The following is a 16156-nucleotide window of genomic DNA, read 5'->3' on the forward strand; positions in this document are numbered from 1 at the left end:
TGGGGTTGCACATCTTTAATCCCAGCATTTAGGAAACAGACAGAGGCCTCTATGAGTTCCAGGCCAGCCTGGTCTACATAATGAATTCCAAGTCAGCCAAAGCTATGAACTGACACCCTATCTCAAAAAAAAAAAAAATCTATTAAACCCAGATAAGTAGGGTACTATGTTAACTGGAGCAAATAAAACACACCATCTATCCCAGTCAAGTGACATGGTAGCCTCCATAGAGCATCTCATCCATAAAGCAATCTCAGTCAAGTATTTTTTTTTGTTCCTTCCAAAATATTCAATGGAATCAACAGAACAGATAGAACACCTGTTTCCCAAATCATGAAGGGTTAATGGCATACTGAGTTGTCCTGACTCCATTTTTGAGTCTGTATAGACAGTTGCCAGTCCTCTACTCCCCACCCCCTGACAGCCAGGTCTGCCTTGGCAATACATTTGGAATTTCCATGACCCTGACCATGGTCCAGATGCATTAACCAAAATAAGTAATGATTATACAAACAAAATGTAAACTAACATAACAGAAAAAGGTATAAATCAAAATTAATTGCCATGTTATGTCTGAAATAATTAGGTTCTATCAAAACAAATGCCCCAGGGTTACTCTGACCCTCATCCAAGATTGATGTAATTGTGTTTTTTGCTTTTAAAAAACCTGCCCTGGAGCTTCTTTGCAAAGAGACACTGAGTTATTGGCCCCACTCTTGGCCACTGGTCAAAAAATTAAAGGACTCAATCTTGAGATTCTTGGCTTCATTGGAGTGGTGGTCCGTATCTTTCTCATGTGAATTTATTTCAGTGATGGTATTGCATAGATTGTAATCCCTGACCCACACAGTCTTATGACTCTGAAATCCAGTGGGTTTGGGCCTCTCTTTTTCCCCAACTAAGTTACACCATCTGGTAAGTTACACCATTCTGGCCGGTGAGGGGTTTCTAGCTTTCACAGTTGACTGTTGTAACTATGAGGGTTTCTTTCTGTTTGTTGTGACCAGAAGCAAGGACAGCATTTATTTCTGCTTACAGGATGGAATTCATTTGGTAGAGTTCAGGGCAAGAACCAAGCAAGGAGCTGGAGAGATGGCTCAGCAGTTAAGAACACTGGCTGCTCTTCCAGAGGGCCTTGGTTCAATTCCCAGCACCCACCTAGAATTCCAGTTCCAGGGGATCCAACACCCTCACACAGACATGCATGCTGGCAAAACACCAAAGCACATAAAATAAAAACAAATCATTTTTTAAAAGAGAGAACTTAAGCAAGAACTTGGAGGTAGACCTGCTTGCTGTTCCACATAGCAACACCTCCAGTCAAGGAACTCACTTCACAGCCAAACAAGTACAGCAGAGATCGTGGAAGTGGGAAGAGGTGCTTGCTAGCTTGCTCACAGGCCATGTTATACTCAGATAGCTTTCTTACACAGTTCAGGACCCTGTCTGGGGCTGATACTTGGGTCCTCCTATATCATTAATAAGATAGCCCCTAGACATGCTCACAGGCCAGTCCCACCTGGAAAGCCCCTTGTGTGAGACACCCTTCTGAGATGCCTCCAGCTTGTCAAGTTGACAGTTGAAACAAACTCAGACAGGGCTGGAGAGATGACTCAGCAGCTAAGAGCAGGTATTTGCAGAGGACCAGAGTTTAGTTTCCAGCACTCAGATTGGGTAGTGTAGCATGAGGGCCTGCTTGTTGGGGTTTCTGTCCTGCCCAGTTCCCACAGCAGGTAAGTCCCAAAGAAAATCACACAGAGAGGTCTACATAAGTTATAAACTGATTGGCCCATTAGCTCAGGCTTCTTATTAACTCTTATAACATATTAACTCATTATTCTTATCTATGTTAGCCACATGGCTCAGTACCTTTTTCAGCGGGGCAGGTCACATCCTGCTTCTTTGGTGTCTGAGAGGACTGGAGAGGAATGGGCTTCCTCCTTCCCGGAATTCTCCTGTTCTCATTGCCCTGCCTCTACTTCCTGCCTGGCTACTGGCCAATCAGCATTTATTTAAAACATAATTGACAGAATACAGAATTGTCCCACACCAGGGTAGCTCAAAATTGTCTGTAATTTCCAGCTCCAGGGGTTCCAATGCCTCTTTTGACCTCCAAAGGCTCTGTACTCATGTGTACAAACCCATGCACACACATACAATTTTTTTAAAAGTTAACTAAGACAGTAACAGACTCCTTTTTTCCTCTCTCCACTGTCTCAAAGCTATCCCACAAAGCAGGAATTGGTGTTTGTATGTATGTTGCACATTCATATGTGTACATGTACATCTTACATGCAGGTGCATGTGTGTGGAGGCCAAAGGGTAACCTCAGTCCTAGGTATTCTTCCTTAGGCACAGTCCCCTTGTCTTTTGAGACAGGGTCTCTCACTAACCGGAGAGTTGACGGGGGCGGGGAGGGGGGGAGGGGGGGAATGCCTCACCAGGTAGGCTAGACTAACTAGCTAGCATGCCTGAGAGATCTGCTGTCTCCACTTCCCCAGAACCGGGTTATAACTATGCCAACCCATCCAGCTTTTTTTACATGCGTTTGGAGGATGGGATGGAACACATATCTTCTCTTCAGGTTTACTTTACCAACTTGGAGAACCCCAGATCTCCCCAGACCAGAAAGCAAAATTTCGTGGGGACTTCACTGGAACTGGCCTGGCAAGATGACTCAGCGGGTGAAAAACGCTTGATGCCAAGCCTGAAGGCCGGGGTTTGGTCCCCAGGGTCCACAAGATGGAAGCAAAAGAAAGCAGCCTCCATACGTTGTCCTCTGTTCCCACCTGTGTGCTGTGGTTCACACACACACACAACACGCACACACACATGCACAAGATAAATGTAAAAAATACAGATTTTCATTGCCTGGCATGATAGTGTACATGTTTGGGTTTTTTGGTGTTGTTGTTGTTGTTGTTGTTGTTTTGATTTGGTTTAGTTGGTTTTTTATTTGGTTTTGGTGTTTTGAGTTTTTTTGTTTTGTTTTGTTTTGCTTTGCTTTCAAGACAGAGTTTCTCTGTAACAGTTCTGGCTGTCCTGGAACTCTCTTGGTAGATCAGGCTGGCCTCGAACTCACTGAGATCCACCAGCCTCTGCCTCCCGCGTGCTGGAATTAAAGTCTTGAGTCACCACTGCCTGGCTAGTGCACACGTTTAATCCCACCTCACCCAGAGGCAGATGAGTCTCTGTGAGCTTGAGGCCAGGCAACAGGACTACATAGTAAGACCCTGTCTCAAACACAAACACAAAAAAGGAAAACCCCAGCAGTTCTAGCCAGGTCAATACATGCTGGCGGTGCAGTGAACTTGCTCTGACCGGTCAACTTCCGCTGCCTCCAGTCATTTTCTGCTCTGACTCATCGACCGGCCCACAGAGAAACAGCGCGTGAACCTCCAGGTTCTGAAGAGCAGGAAAAGGAAAGTGATACTTAGCCTGAGCCCAGAAGGAGATGACAACCTAATAAATTCAAATCCGAGGATTTGTCATTTGTTATCTATTGGACAAGACAGCAGGAAGAACAGGGTACTAGCAGAGGCTCAACCGGCAATGAATTTGGGGGGTGGAGGTAGCGGATCACCAGGGAAGAGAATTTTTTGACATTCATGCTGCTGTAAAGCCCAGCTCTCAGCCCCTCAAGAACGGAAGGGGAGACGGGGAGACGGGGGGGGGGGGGGGGGGGGGGGGGGACGGGAGACGTGAAGTCCACAGACTAATCACTCAATTGCCTTTCTTATCTGAGGTAATAAAACGTAATTCTCTGGGGCCAACAAAAAGGGTAAACAAACACACCCACGCACACACACCTTCAGAGTCTATCATTTTCTATCTTTATTTTTTTCCCTTACAGCTTTTACACCTCATCAGAATCTCTCAAGCAGTATAAAAAGTACGATGTGGTTACATTCTGTTTTTCAATTGAATGATTATAATGAATACAAGTTTTAAAAAAACAGCATGTTTCTCATTTTCCTTACACGATTAAACATTTTCTATATTTTACAGGTGAAAAATAAATTATTCTCAAGGACCCACATACATTCATGTCTAAACAACTTGTTATAGATAAGCAAAGTGTACACACACAAGGTATTTTTCTCAGTCAGTTCTTTTACTGTCAGGCTTCATTTTGCCATTACAAAGAAAGGATCAATCATTTGATTTATCCCAAAAGGTGATCTTATAAAAAATTTTAAAAGAATCACAAATCTAAACTCTTATATATGAAAAACAGTCATCTCTACTTTAAATCCTCAGGGTACATACCGACTCATCAACAGTTTTTTTTTTTTATTACAGGAAGTTGAGGGCAAAAATGGGAGCAAGAAATTAATCATCGCCTTTGGCACGTGGTCAGCTCGTAATACCCAGGGCCACCTTTGTTCTTGTTCCTTGACCTCAATGGGTCCCTCGCTCAACTAACAAAAGTACGCCTTTCTAAACGTTAAATTGCCCCCTAAGATTTTCTACATCAAAGCCATTAACAAATGCACCTTAACCTAACCTTACTAACAATCTACATGTCTGAATTCTTTCTAAGGCTGGTGACGGAGTCATTAATCTGCTCCAGCAGCAACGCTTGGAAAAAGTCCCTATTATTTTAAGCACCAGTAGCACTGCCCAGTGAGGGGCTAGAGACCCCTGAGAGTTTTCATACAACTCATAGATTGTGAGGGACATGATGACCTCAAGGGTAATAAGCAGAATTATACTCAATAACAGCATGAGTCCGCAGGACACATAGCCCTCGAGGTTCACTTGACGAAGCTTTGCTGTCTACCAGGCTATGGTCCATGAGTTCCAATGCTGCCTGTTGGTCCCCTGGCATGGCCCATGACACATTCATTCATTCATCATTCATTCATTTATTCATTGATTAGAGAGCATGCAATCTCGGCACTGGGGAGAGAGAGGCAAGAAGATCAGAAGTTCAATTTCATCCTCACCTACACAGTAACTTGGAAGGAAGCTTTGGTTTGACATGAGACCTTGTCTCCAAGGAGGAGCTTGAGCCTTGGAAGAATGGATCTGTTCAATAACTCTTGTGCACACACATATGTGGATGATAGAAACAGAATCACAAAATGCCAGATCACACAAACAGCCAAAGTCAAGTCCTGGATGATTGAAGCTTACAGGAAGCCACTCTGAATTTTATTTATTTATTATTAATTTGATTGAGCTATACATTTTTCTCTGCTCCCCTCCCTCTCTCCTCCTCTTAAACACTCTCCCATTGTTCCCATGCTCCCAATTTATTCAGGAGATCTTGTCTTTTTCTACTTCCCATGTAGATTAGATCCATGAATGTCTCTCTCAGAGTCCTCATTGCTGTCTAGGTTCTCTAGGATTGTGAATTTCTTTGCTTTATGTCTAAAAGCCTTTTATGAGTGAGTATATATGATATTTGTCTTTTGGGGTCTGGGTTACCTCGCTCAATATGATATTTTCTAGATCCATCCATTTGCCTGCAAATTTCAAGATGTCATTATTTTTTTCTGCTGTGTAGTACTCCATTGTGTAAATGTACCACATTTTCCTTATCTATTCTTCAGTCGAGGGACATTTAGGTTGTTTCCGTGTTCTGGCTATGACAAATAATGCTGCTATGAACATAGTTGAGCACATGTCCTTGTGGCACGATTGAGCATCCTTTGGGTATATACTCAAAAGAGATATTGCTGGGTCTTGAGGCATGTTGTTTCCTAATTTTCTGAGAAATCACCATACTGATAGCCATTCTGAATTTTAAACTATCACTTATGGGCTAGTGACATAGCTCAGCAAGTAAAGGTGCTTGCCACCAAGCTTAATGACCTGAATTCAATCCCAAGGACCCACATAAAGTAATAGAGTAAGATTCTATTACAAAGTTAAGAACTAAGCAGAGATATGATGGTGCACACCTTTAATCCCAGCACTTGGGAGACAGAGACAGGTAGATCTCTGAGTTTGAGGCCACCCTGGTCTACAGAGAGAGTTTCAGGACGTCCAGGGCTACACAGAGAAGCACTGTCTCTAAAAACAAAACCTAATAAACAAAGGCAAGAACCAGTTCCTAAAAGTTGTCCTCTGACTTCCATATGGATGCATAGGCCCATACATATACAATAAATTAGTGCAATAAAAAAGTAATGATAAAAAATACACTATTACTTCTATACATAGCAAAAAGAATAATCCAAGGCTGGGGGTGTAGCTTAGCGGATGAGTATGCCAGATGTGGCATTTTACATAATCAGTAAAGGCGGTAAAAGCTGGAGGCAGGAGAATCAGAAGTTCAAAGTGATCCTAAACTACTTACAGAGTTTGAGGCCATATTGGGCTTCGTGAGAGACCCTGCCTACACACCAGAAGATGCAGGAAGTTCAAGGGGCCTGAAGACCACAATGAATATGGTTGGGCAGTGGGTTAAGAAGCTGCTTCTGCTATTCTGCTTTGGGTATTAGAAAGCTCTGCTGTGAGGAGCCTGGGCAGGAAGCTCCCCCACTTCCTCCCACCTCCCAGAAGCACTGAGAAATGAGAACCTGTCTGATAGCTTCTCTAGACAGCTACGACAGCTAACCGAGGGACTCCTGGCCGTTCCTTGAAGGCACCCAGCCTCCCACATCCAGGAAGAGCACAGGATGTGCTGCCAAGACTCGATAAACTGCCTTTCAAATTCACCTGAGTACGTGCAAGGTCACCACGACCCCATAGTGAAGCCCTCCCCACACATGGGAGCTGGGCTGTCAGAAACTGCAGATAAACTTGGCTTTAACTCGAGGGACTGTCCAAACAATGGGGACATTTATGAGGAAGTGCCTGTGGCTGGGCAGAACTGACAGTGTAGATCTGTGTGTCCCGTGCACATTTGGTGGTGATGACTGGCCGTTTGAGAGCCATCTCTAGTCCTGAGGTCTTGCCTCTAGGACACCTGTCGTGGTTTCCATCTGAGGTGTCCCCCACAAAGACTGGTGTGCTCATTCTCCAGCTGGTGCCACTATTTAGGGAAGCTGTGAAACCATTAGGACAGGGGACCTAGCGAACTGGTTAAAGGGAGTCACTAGAGGCAAGGCTTCAAAGGCCGGCTCACTCTGCCTCCTCCTCTGCCGTGATGTGAGGCACCTCCACCAGTGAAATGATGAATTCTGCTATGTCTTCCTGGCCTTCCTGAACTGAGCCCCTCCGAAACTGTGAGTGGAAGCAAACCCTCCTGTAAGGTATTAATGACAGGCATTCTGTCACAGTGATACCAAAGTAACAGATACAACAGCTGTGTTATTAATTACCTGAAAACTTAGTAGTTACGGCATTTGGGGTTTTTTTTTTTTGTTTTTTTGTTTTTTTTTTTGGTGGGAGGGAGGGCAAGGTGCTTTTTGGGTGATATTTTCCCCCCAGTTCCACCCAAAAACTGAGGTTCAGGCAGATGATTCTGGCTGAGTCCAAAACAGCCTCCTCTGACCTCTCTGAGAGGCTGCCTTGCTATGGAATAATCCTCTTGTACACTGTAAAGATTTGTCACTCAAATTGGTTTGATAAAACACTGATTGGCCAGTAGTCAGGCAGGAAGTATAGGTGGGGCAACCAAACTAATGATGATAGGAAGAAGGGCAGAGTCCCAGAGGGAGCAGAAGATGAACATGCCATGCTAATAAAGGTACCACCAGGTGGCAGGACATAAATAAGGAATATGGGCTAACTTAAAATGTAAGAGTTAGCTAGTAATAAGTCTGGGCTAGCAACTGAGCGTTTACAATGAATATATAAGTCTCTGAGTGGTTATTTGGGAACTAGCGGCAGGGAAAATGTCCTACTATACTGCCTTAGCTTCCTCACAGCATGGAATCCCAATTCCAAGGAAAACATTTGGAGAAGCAAGCTGTGGAGGGAAATCCTGTCTCCTCAGGTGACAGCCTCAGAAGTTACAGTGGCATTTCCACAAAAGGCCCACCCAGACTCCCCAAGGAGGAGGTAGCCTTAGCCTCTCCATGGAGACGTGGAAAGGAGAGCTCATGGGACCAGAGAGAGGCACTGGCCATTTTTGAAAAATACGTATGTAATATTATTAACATTAGCTGCCATTCTTGTTGCTGTTGTGGCAAAATATGCATAAGGAAACACATAAATTTAGTGATAATCTTAATAGACTGGTTTTACATTTAGTTAGTTCCTGCATGTGATGCCTGCATGTGTGCGCTTGCATGTGTGGAGGTGGGAAGACAGCAGGAGTCATTCTCTCCTTCCACCTTGTAGGTTCCAGGGATCGAACCCAGGTCATCAGGGTTGACAGCAAGCACCTTAATCTCTCCCTGGTCCTGTTTTAATTATTTCAAAATGTATGAAACAATTGCTTGCAATAAGGTCACAAAGTTGGGAAAGTATCACTGCCATCCATTTCCAGAACTTCCCCAACATCCCAATCAGGACTCTGTACCCATCACACAATGGCTCCCCACTCCCACTCCTCCCCGAATCCACCATTCTACTTTCCGGCTGTGTGAAGTTGCGGGAACCTCATCTAAAGGGGACTGTCACGGTCTGAATGTGAAATGCCCCCCCTGGGCTCACGTGTTGAACATGGCCCCAGCTTCTGGCTGTTCCTGGAGATTATGGTACCTTTGGGGAAGATGGACTAGCCCGAGGCTGTGAGTCGCTGTGGGTAGGGACTTTGAGCATCGCCTCCCAGCCCTGCTTCGCACCTGAGCTCCCGGAAATCTGTCTACCAAGGTCTGCGGAGCTACAGTGATACTCTTCGGCTATGCTGGAGTGGTTGCCAAGCCTCATCACCGTGAGGAAGTAAACCTCTGGAACCGTGTGCCTGAATGAGCCCTTTTTCTGGGAAGTTTCGTCTGTCTGCTATGTTGTCACAACAATTAGAAAATTAATGAACACGGGGACCATACCATATCTGTCCTTTCACACCTGGCACAATGTTTTCAAGGTTCAAGAAAGACCCCTTGAGCCTGTTTCTTATCTCCAAAGTGGGGTAACAGAACCTTTCCCATAGGGTGTTGACACAACTCCCATCAAAAGGGAATCGAATTCTTCTCTCTATGAACATATACACTGACCTTTCTTTCCTTTTCTTTCTCTCTTGACAGAGAGTCTCACACAGCCCAAGCTGACTTCAAACTAGCAATGTAGCAGGATGACCTTGAACTTTTGACCCTCCTGCTTCTACCTCCAGATCACTAGTATTGCAGGTTTTACCACTTTGCCCATCTTATGCTGTGCTGGGGATGGAAGCCCAGGACTTCACACTTGTCAAACAAACTGACTGAGTCACACTACCAGCCCTAATTGGCTACTTCCAGTGTGGCACAGAGTCTCCTGAGGTGCCGTTGTAAAAGGTGGTCCAGCTTCTGCCTGGTTCTGCTGAGACAGCTGCCCTTGGATTCCAGTCCTTTCTTCAGTCTCTCACCAACAAAATTTACCTGCTGCAAGGAGAGCGACCAGATGTATGGGCAGGTCCCAGTTCACATTAGTGGGTAGTGCGGGGGAGCAGGGTAAGGACAGCTCTAGACTCCAGCCTTCAAGCTACCCCAGCGGATGTCAAACTGCACACATCGAAGATTCAGGAACAGAGTACACCTGTTTTCTTCTCCAGGTTTGCTCTGTTTGTCACATAGAGTTGACACATGCTGAATCAACCCAGAAACCGCCCTGCTGTGAGACTGAGAGTTCTTGAGATGAAACAGTTCCTTATTTGTAAAAGCTGGGGTTTCCACCAGGGCATGGTGGCTCATGGTTACAATCCCAGCACTCAGGAGGCTAAGGCAGGATGGTTGCCTCAAGTTACAGTTCAAAGTCAGCTAGGACTACTGGGTAAAACAGAGTCTCAAGGGAGGTGGTGATGCATGCCTTTAATCCCAGCACTGGAAAGCAGAGGCAGGTGAATCTCTCTGAGTTTGAGGCCAACCTGGTCTACAGAGTGAGTTCCAGGACAGTCAGGACTACACAGAGAAACCCTGTCTTGAAAAATAAACAAACAACAAAAACAGGCTGGCAAAAATGGCCCAGTGGGTAAGGGCACATAATACTAAGCCTGATGACCTGAGTTTGATTCCGACGACCAACCAGGTGGAAGGAGAGAACTCTTTCTCATCGCTGTCCTCTGTGCCCTGGCATCATGCCCCTCCAACACAAATTAAAGTAATTTTCCAAAAATATGATGAGTTTTCCTCTGACCTTCACACATACGCAGTGCCACATGTGCAAAACCCTTACACACTGCACAAAAGAAATGTCAAAACCTTTCTTTAAAAAAAAAAATTTTAGGAGGGGCAGGCTGGAGAGCTGCCATGGCAGTCAAAAGCACTGCCTGCTCTTGCAGAGGAGCTGGATTTGACCCCCAGCACCCACACAGTGGCTCCCAATCATCCATAACTTCAATTTCAGGGGATCCAAAACCTTCTTCTGGCTGCTGCAGGCAACAGAGGTGCATGTGGTGCACATACATGCAGCTAAAACAGGGATACACCTAACATAATAACTAGAAAAGAAAGATGGGCGCACTGCCATAAGCAGTAACCTGGCACCGTGTGTGTGGAAAGTGCTGGGTGGTGACCGAGAACACAAAGCAGCAGAAAGAGGAAATGCGTTACCAGGTACTGCTGTTACACTAGCTGGGGGTCACAGCGGTACAGTAAGACCAGCAGTGGAGAAGACGCCCCCTCAGTGGTGGAGGCGACAGCTCAGGTCACCAGAAGGTAAAATGACGACCAATAAAACAAAGCAAAGTTAGCCGTGCGGTGGTGACGCACGCCTTTCTTTAATCCCAGCACTTGGGAGGCAGAGGCAGGCAGATCTCTGTAAGTCTGGTCTGCCAGTCTGGTCTACAAGAGCTAGTTCCAGGACAGGCTCCAAAGCCACAGAGAAACCCTGTCTCGAAAAACAAAACAAAACAAAAAGAGAAAAGAAAGCAAAATTAAGTTGGGTGCACACCAAGGAGTTGTGAACATCAACTAGCAAGAAGCCATGGTCAGGACAAAAGCTCTTTCCTGACCTCAAAGAGACCTCAGGGAAGCCATGTGTGACACTTACACAATCTGATGAGTGCAGTTCTCAGACGCTGTGACACCAGTGGGTGCTGTGGGTGGACAGGGTGTCACTGCTGTAGCCCCCCAGAGTCACTGAAGCTCTAAGTAGTGGGGATTTGCTCCCGGAGGCTCTGAGAGGCCTTAGGAAAGGCCTTGAGTGTGGAGGGCAGTAAATCCTCAGCAAGAACTTTACCCTACTAGTAAAGCAGACACCTAGAGAGGGAAGATTTTTCTCCACAAGAAACTGAAGGCAACGCTCTCCCCAACAGTGTCACTGGAGAGTAGATGCAGGATAGAGATCCTGGGCTGTGGGCTGGCGACACCAGGAAGGACCTTAACTTCTCTTCTGTCCTAGGACTCTGGTAGAGTCATACTTAGCGTGAGGGTGTTGGTAGTGTTTCAAACAGGATCTCACCATGAACTCAGGCTGGCCTTGGCTCAGGACCCCCGTCTCAGCCAGAGGAGTGCTGTGATTTCGATTATGAACCGCCAGCCCAGCACAAGTGTTAAAGATGACGATGACAATGATTTTATGTTTGCTCAGGAGTGGAGGGGTGTGAGGGAGTATGTCTGTGTGAGTACAGTCATCCCTGAAGGCCAGAAGAGAGTATCGGGTGGATCCCCTGGAGCTGGAGTCACAGGCAGTTGTGCGCTGCAGGGTGTGGGCACTGGGAACTAAATGTCCAGTCCTCTACAAGAACAGGAAGTACTCTTAACAGATGAACCATGTCTCCAGTCCACAACTCAGGATTTAAACACACCACATGCACACACACACGCACACACACACACACCTCACTTCCAAACCTTCCTGTTTTCCCACAGTTTTGCCTTCTGGGGACTCAAGAACTCAGCCCAGCAAAGGGGTCTTCCCCAGGGCCTTAGCTAGAGCAGCACACGTCCATTTATTAAGCTACGGTCTGGCCTGTTTTCTTTACAGCCACCTTCGCTATACCTCCCTGTAGGATACAGAACCCCACCCCACCCCCAGACACGGACCTGGGCTGCTTTTTCACTAGCATGGTGACAATGCCTGGCACAGGGCAGTCCTTGAAACAAACTTACTGGATGAGAGAAAGTCACCCTTCCGATGCTGTGAGGCAGCGGTGGCATTGTGTGATGGGAGGCAAAGGCAGAGTTCACAGCAGGGACCCGCAAAGGCTGGGCCTGGCAGGCAGGACACGTGTGACATGGAGAAGCAGCTGTTCTAAAGAGAGCAGCTGACCGTGAGCTGTGGGAGCCGAGATTTCCTCTGAGTGGTGTTGCTTTAAGAAGGAATAGAGAGTCATTGTCTTGGTCCCTGTTCTCTGGCTGTGAAGAGACACCATGACCATGGCATCCATTTATGAAAGAGAGCATTTAATTGGGGGCTTGCTTACAGTTTCACAGGGTCAGTGCATTATCATCATGACAGGAAGCATGGAAGCAAACATGGCGTCAAGCATGGCAATGGAACAGTAGCTGAGCACTGCATCCTGATCTGAGAACAGAGGAGGCAGAGGGAGGGAAGGAGGAGGGAGGGAGGGAGGGGGAGAAGGAGAGAGAGAAAGGGAGAAGGAGGGAGCCTAATAGTAGCAGTGTGGGCTTTTTTGAAATGTCAGAGCCCACCCCCAGTGACACACCTCCTCCAGCCAGGACACAGCTCCTAACCTTTCTAACCCTTTCAAACGGTGCCACTCCCGGATAATTAAGCATTCAAATATATGAGCCTATGGGGTCCATTCTTACTCAACACACCACAGCCGTCATTAGCAGAAGAGAGAAGGAGTTACCTGATGGGAAGGGAGAAATCCAAACTATAAAACGAGGAATCAAGTCTGGTGACGTAGGCCTGTCGTGCCTGCAGTTCTGGAAGCTGAGGAGGGAGGAAGCTCACAAGTAGGTCCAAGGCCTGCCTGGGCTACGGACTGAGTTCAAGGCCTGCCTAAAAACATCAGTGAGACTGTGCTTCAAAAATAAAACATCCCTGGGGATGTCATTCACTGGTTGAAATATGCTAGCCTAAAATGTTCAAGTCCCTAGTTTCAAACACCAGTATAGCCGGGGTGGGGGGCAATGCAGAGGAGAACGACGGGGGACGGGACAGCAGCGGAATGGACCCTAGCCGTGACTTCTGACCCACTTTTAGTCTCCAGAGGCTGGGAGCTCTCACTTCTAAAATTCCGCCTTTTCCCCCCAGTACAGACTGCTGGCTCCTATCAGTGACATCCAGACCTACTGATTGGTTGGCTGCCTTCCAGACAAGTGACAGATGAGGCCTCACCACCCTGCACGGCTAGAGTGTGCCTTTAAGAAATTTGCCTAGTAAGCAGTCAGACTCTGTATGAGTCACTCAAAATGGGGAAAGAAATCGGGAACTAGAAACTGGCCCACCCAGCAGGTGCTGCTGGGTTCATAGGACAAAGTTCAAAGTTACTCAGCAGTTAGAGTCATCCAAGACCTGCCCAATCTTTCTGTTTACGTTTCTTGGAGTGTTACTCCCTGCAAGACTGCACAGTTGGCACGTTCTACTTACTTAGTAAATTTAAGCGTGTGTGTTTATTCCCCAAGAGGAAACCACAGCAGAAATTGCTGTCAACCTTTTATTTTTTTTTCAAAAAAAAAAATAGTGTTGGAGAGATGGCTCAGTGGTTAAGAGCACTGACTGCTCTTCCAGAGGTCCTGGGTTCAATTCCCAGCACCTATGTGGCAACTCATAATTGTTTGTAACTCCAAGATCTGACACCCTCACACAGACATACATGCAGGCAAAACGCTGATGTACGTAAAATAAATAAATTATTTAAAAAAAAAAACAAACCCGGGCGATAGTGGCACATGACTTTAATCCCAGCACTCAGAAGGCAAAGGCAGGCAGATCTCTGTGAGTTCTAGGCCAGCCTGGTCTACAAGAGCTGTAGGACAGGCTCCAAAGCTACAGAGAAACCCTGTCTTGGAAAACCAAAAAACAAAAAATTTTAGAAGGATTTTTATTTGTGAGCATATGCTCATACATCTGTGTCTATGCAGCTGTGTGTGGGTCCGTGCAGGTACCCTGAGAAGCCAGACAAGGGGTTCAGATTTTTTAGAGCTGGGGTTACAGGCTTTTGTGAGCTGCCCAAAGAGATTGGTCTTTCTTCTGTTAAAGAATCGTTGATTAACTTTTGTATCTTATGAAATTAGTTTCTGTGCTTTTGCTGTTGTTTTGTTTTGTTTCTCGAGACAGGGTTTCACTGTGAGCCCTGGCTGTCCAGGAACTCACTCTGTAGACCAGGCTGGCCTTGAACTCTCAGAGATCCACTTGTTTCTGCCTCCTGAGTGCTGGGACTAAAGGCATGCGCCCTGACTTTGTCTTGGAACTTTGCCAGTAAAGTTTTGCTAACCTAGTGGAGTGGTGTCTTAGTGTTCTGTGGCTATGAAGAGATACAGTGACCATGGCAACTCATATAAAAGAAAGCATTTAATTGGGGCCTTGCTTAGAGTTTCAGAGGCTTCTATTATCATGGCAGGGAGCATAGGGAGCTTGATCCTGATCAGCAAGGAGAGAGAGAGACAAAGAGAGAGACAGAGAGAGAGAGAGAGAGAGAGAGAGAGAGGGCCTAACTGGTATGGGTTTTTGAAACATCAAAGTCCACCCCCAGTGTCACACTTCCTCGACAATGCCACACATCCTAATCCATCTAATCTTTCAAATAGTTTCACACCCCAGTGACTAACTGTGTACTCAAATCTCTGAGCCTCTGGGGCCATTCTTATTCAAACCACCACAGATAACGTGCACTATTAGTCCATCATCATCAGCCATCCCAGCACTTGGGAAGCAGGAAGATAGTGAGTTTGAGGCTACAATGCAGTGCCTTGCAAGCCCATGTTTATTTATTTATTTTAATTTTAAAATTTTTTCAAGACAGGGTTTCTCTCTGTAGCCCTGGCTGTTCTGGAACTCACCTTATTGACCAGGCTGGCCTCGAACTCATAGAGATCCACCTACCTCTGCCTCCCAAGTGCTGGGATTAAAAGCGTTTGCCACTGCTGTACAGTTGCAAGCCTATCTTTTTAAAAAAAGCTTCTTTTGTAAAATTAAATATACTTTTCATGAACTACATGAATATCATCAATGACTCCTATAGCAGAAGCTTTTCATTAACCCCTAATATGGTGTGTGTGCCTATGTATGTGTGGGGTCTGTCTACATGCTTTGTTCTGAAAAGAGAGGCCTGATGTGTAACTACAAACCAGATTTTTTTAAAATTAAGCTTGAGATCAAATACTATTTTGTTTGTTTGTTTTGTTTTTTGAGACAGAGTTGAAAGTTTAAGTTGCCGGGTTGGCCTCTAACTCACTATGTCGCCAAGGATGATACTGTATTTCCTCTACCACCTAAGCCTGGAATATAAGCACCATCATGTCAGGGTTAGTTCTAGTGACTGAATCCAAGTCCTCTTACCAGCTGGGCAGGCCCTCTGCTAAATGAGCTCCACCTACCCCTGTCTTCCTTGTCTGCCTGCAAGTGAGCTCTCTCTCCCTCTTTTCCTTTTCCCACCCGCTCTCCCCTCCTCCGTCCCCCCTCTCTCCACTCTCCCCTTCCACCTACCTTCTTGTTCATAAGTCTTGCTAGGCAGTCAAGGCTGTGTGTGTATATATGAGTGCGGGTACATGCATGGAAGTCAGAAGACAACCTGCAGAAGTTGGTTCTCTCCAGCCAGCGGGACCCAGGGACCTAAATGAGGTCAGCCAGTTCAGCAGCAAGCACCTTTACCCACTGATCCGTCTCACTGCCCCTCCCACTTGTTTGTTTGTTTTTTTTTTTTTTTGTCTTTTCTTTTAATATTTATTTATATTTTACATACATTGGTGTTTTTGCCGTGAGTGTTGGGTCTCCTGGAGTTAGAATTAAAAACAGTTGTGAGCTGCCATGTGGTTGCTGGGAACTGAACCCGGGTCCTCTGGAAGAGCAGACAGTGCTCTTAACCACTGAGCCATCTCCCCAGCCCCACTTGTTTGTTTGTTTGTTTGTTTGTTTTGTTGTTGTTTTTTCCAAGACAGGGTTTCTCTGTAGCTTTGGAGTCTGTCCTGGAACTAGCTCTCATAGACCCGGCTGGCTTTGAACTCACAGAGATCCGCCTGCCTCTGCCTCCCGAGTGCTCGGATTA

Source organism: Myodes glareolus, chromosome 9 (genome assembly GCF_982192425.1).
Source record: "Myodes glareolus chromosome 9, mMyoGla1.1, whole genome shotgun sequence".
NCBI lineage: Eukaryota > Metazoa > Chordata > Mammalia > Rodentia > Cricetidae > Myodes > Myodes glareolus.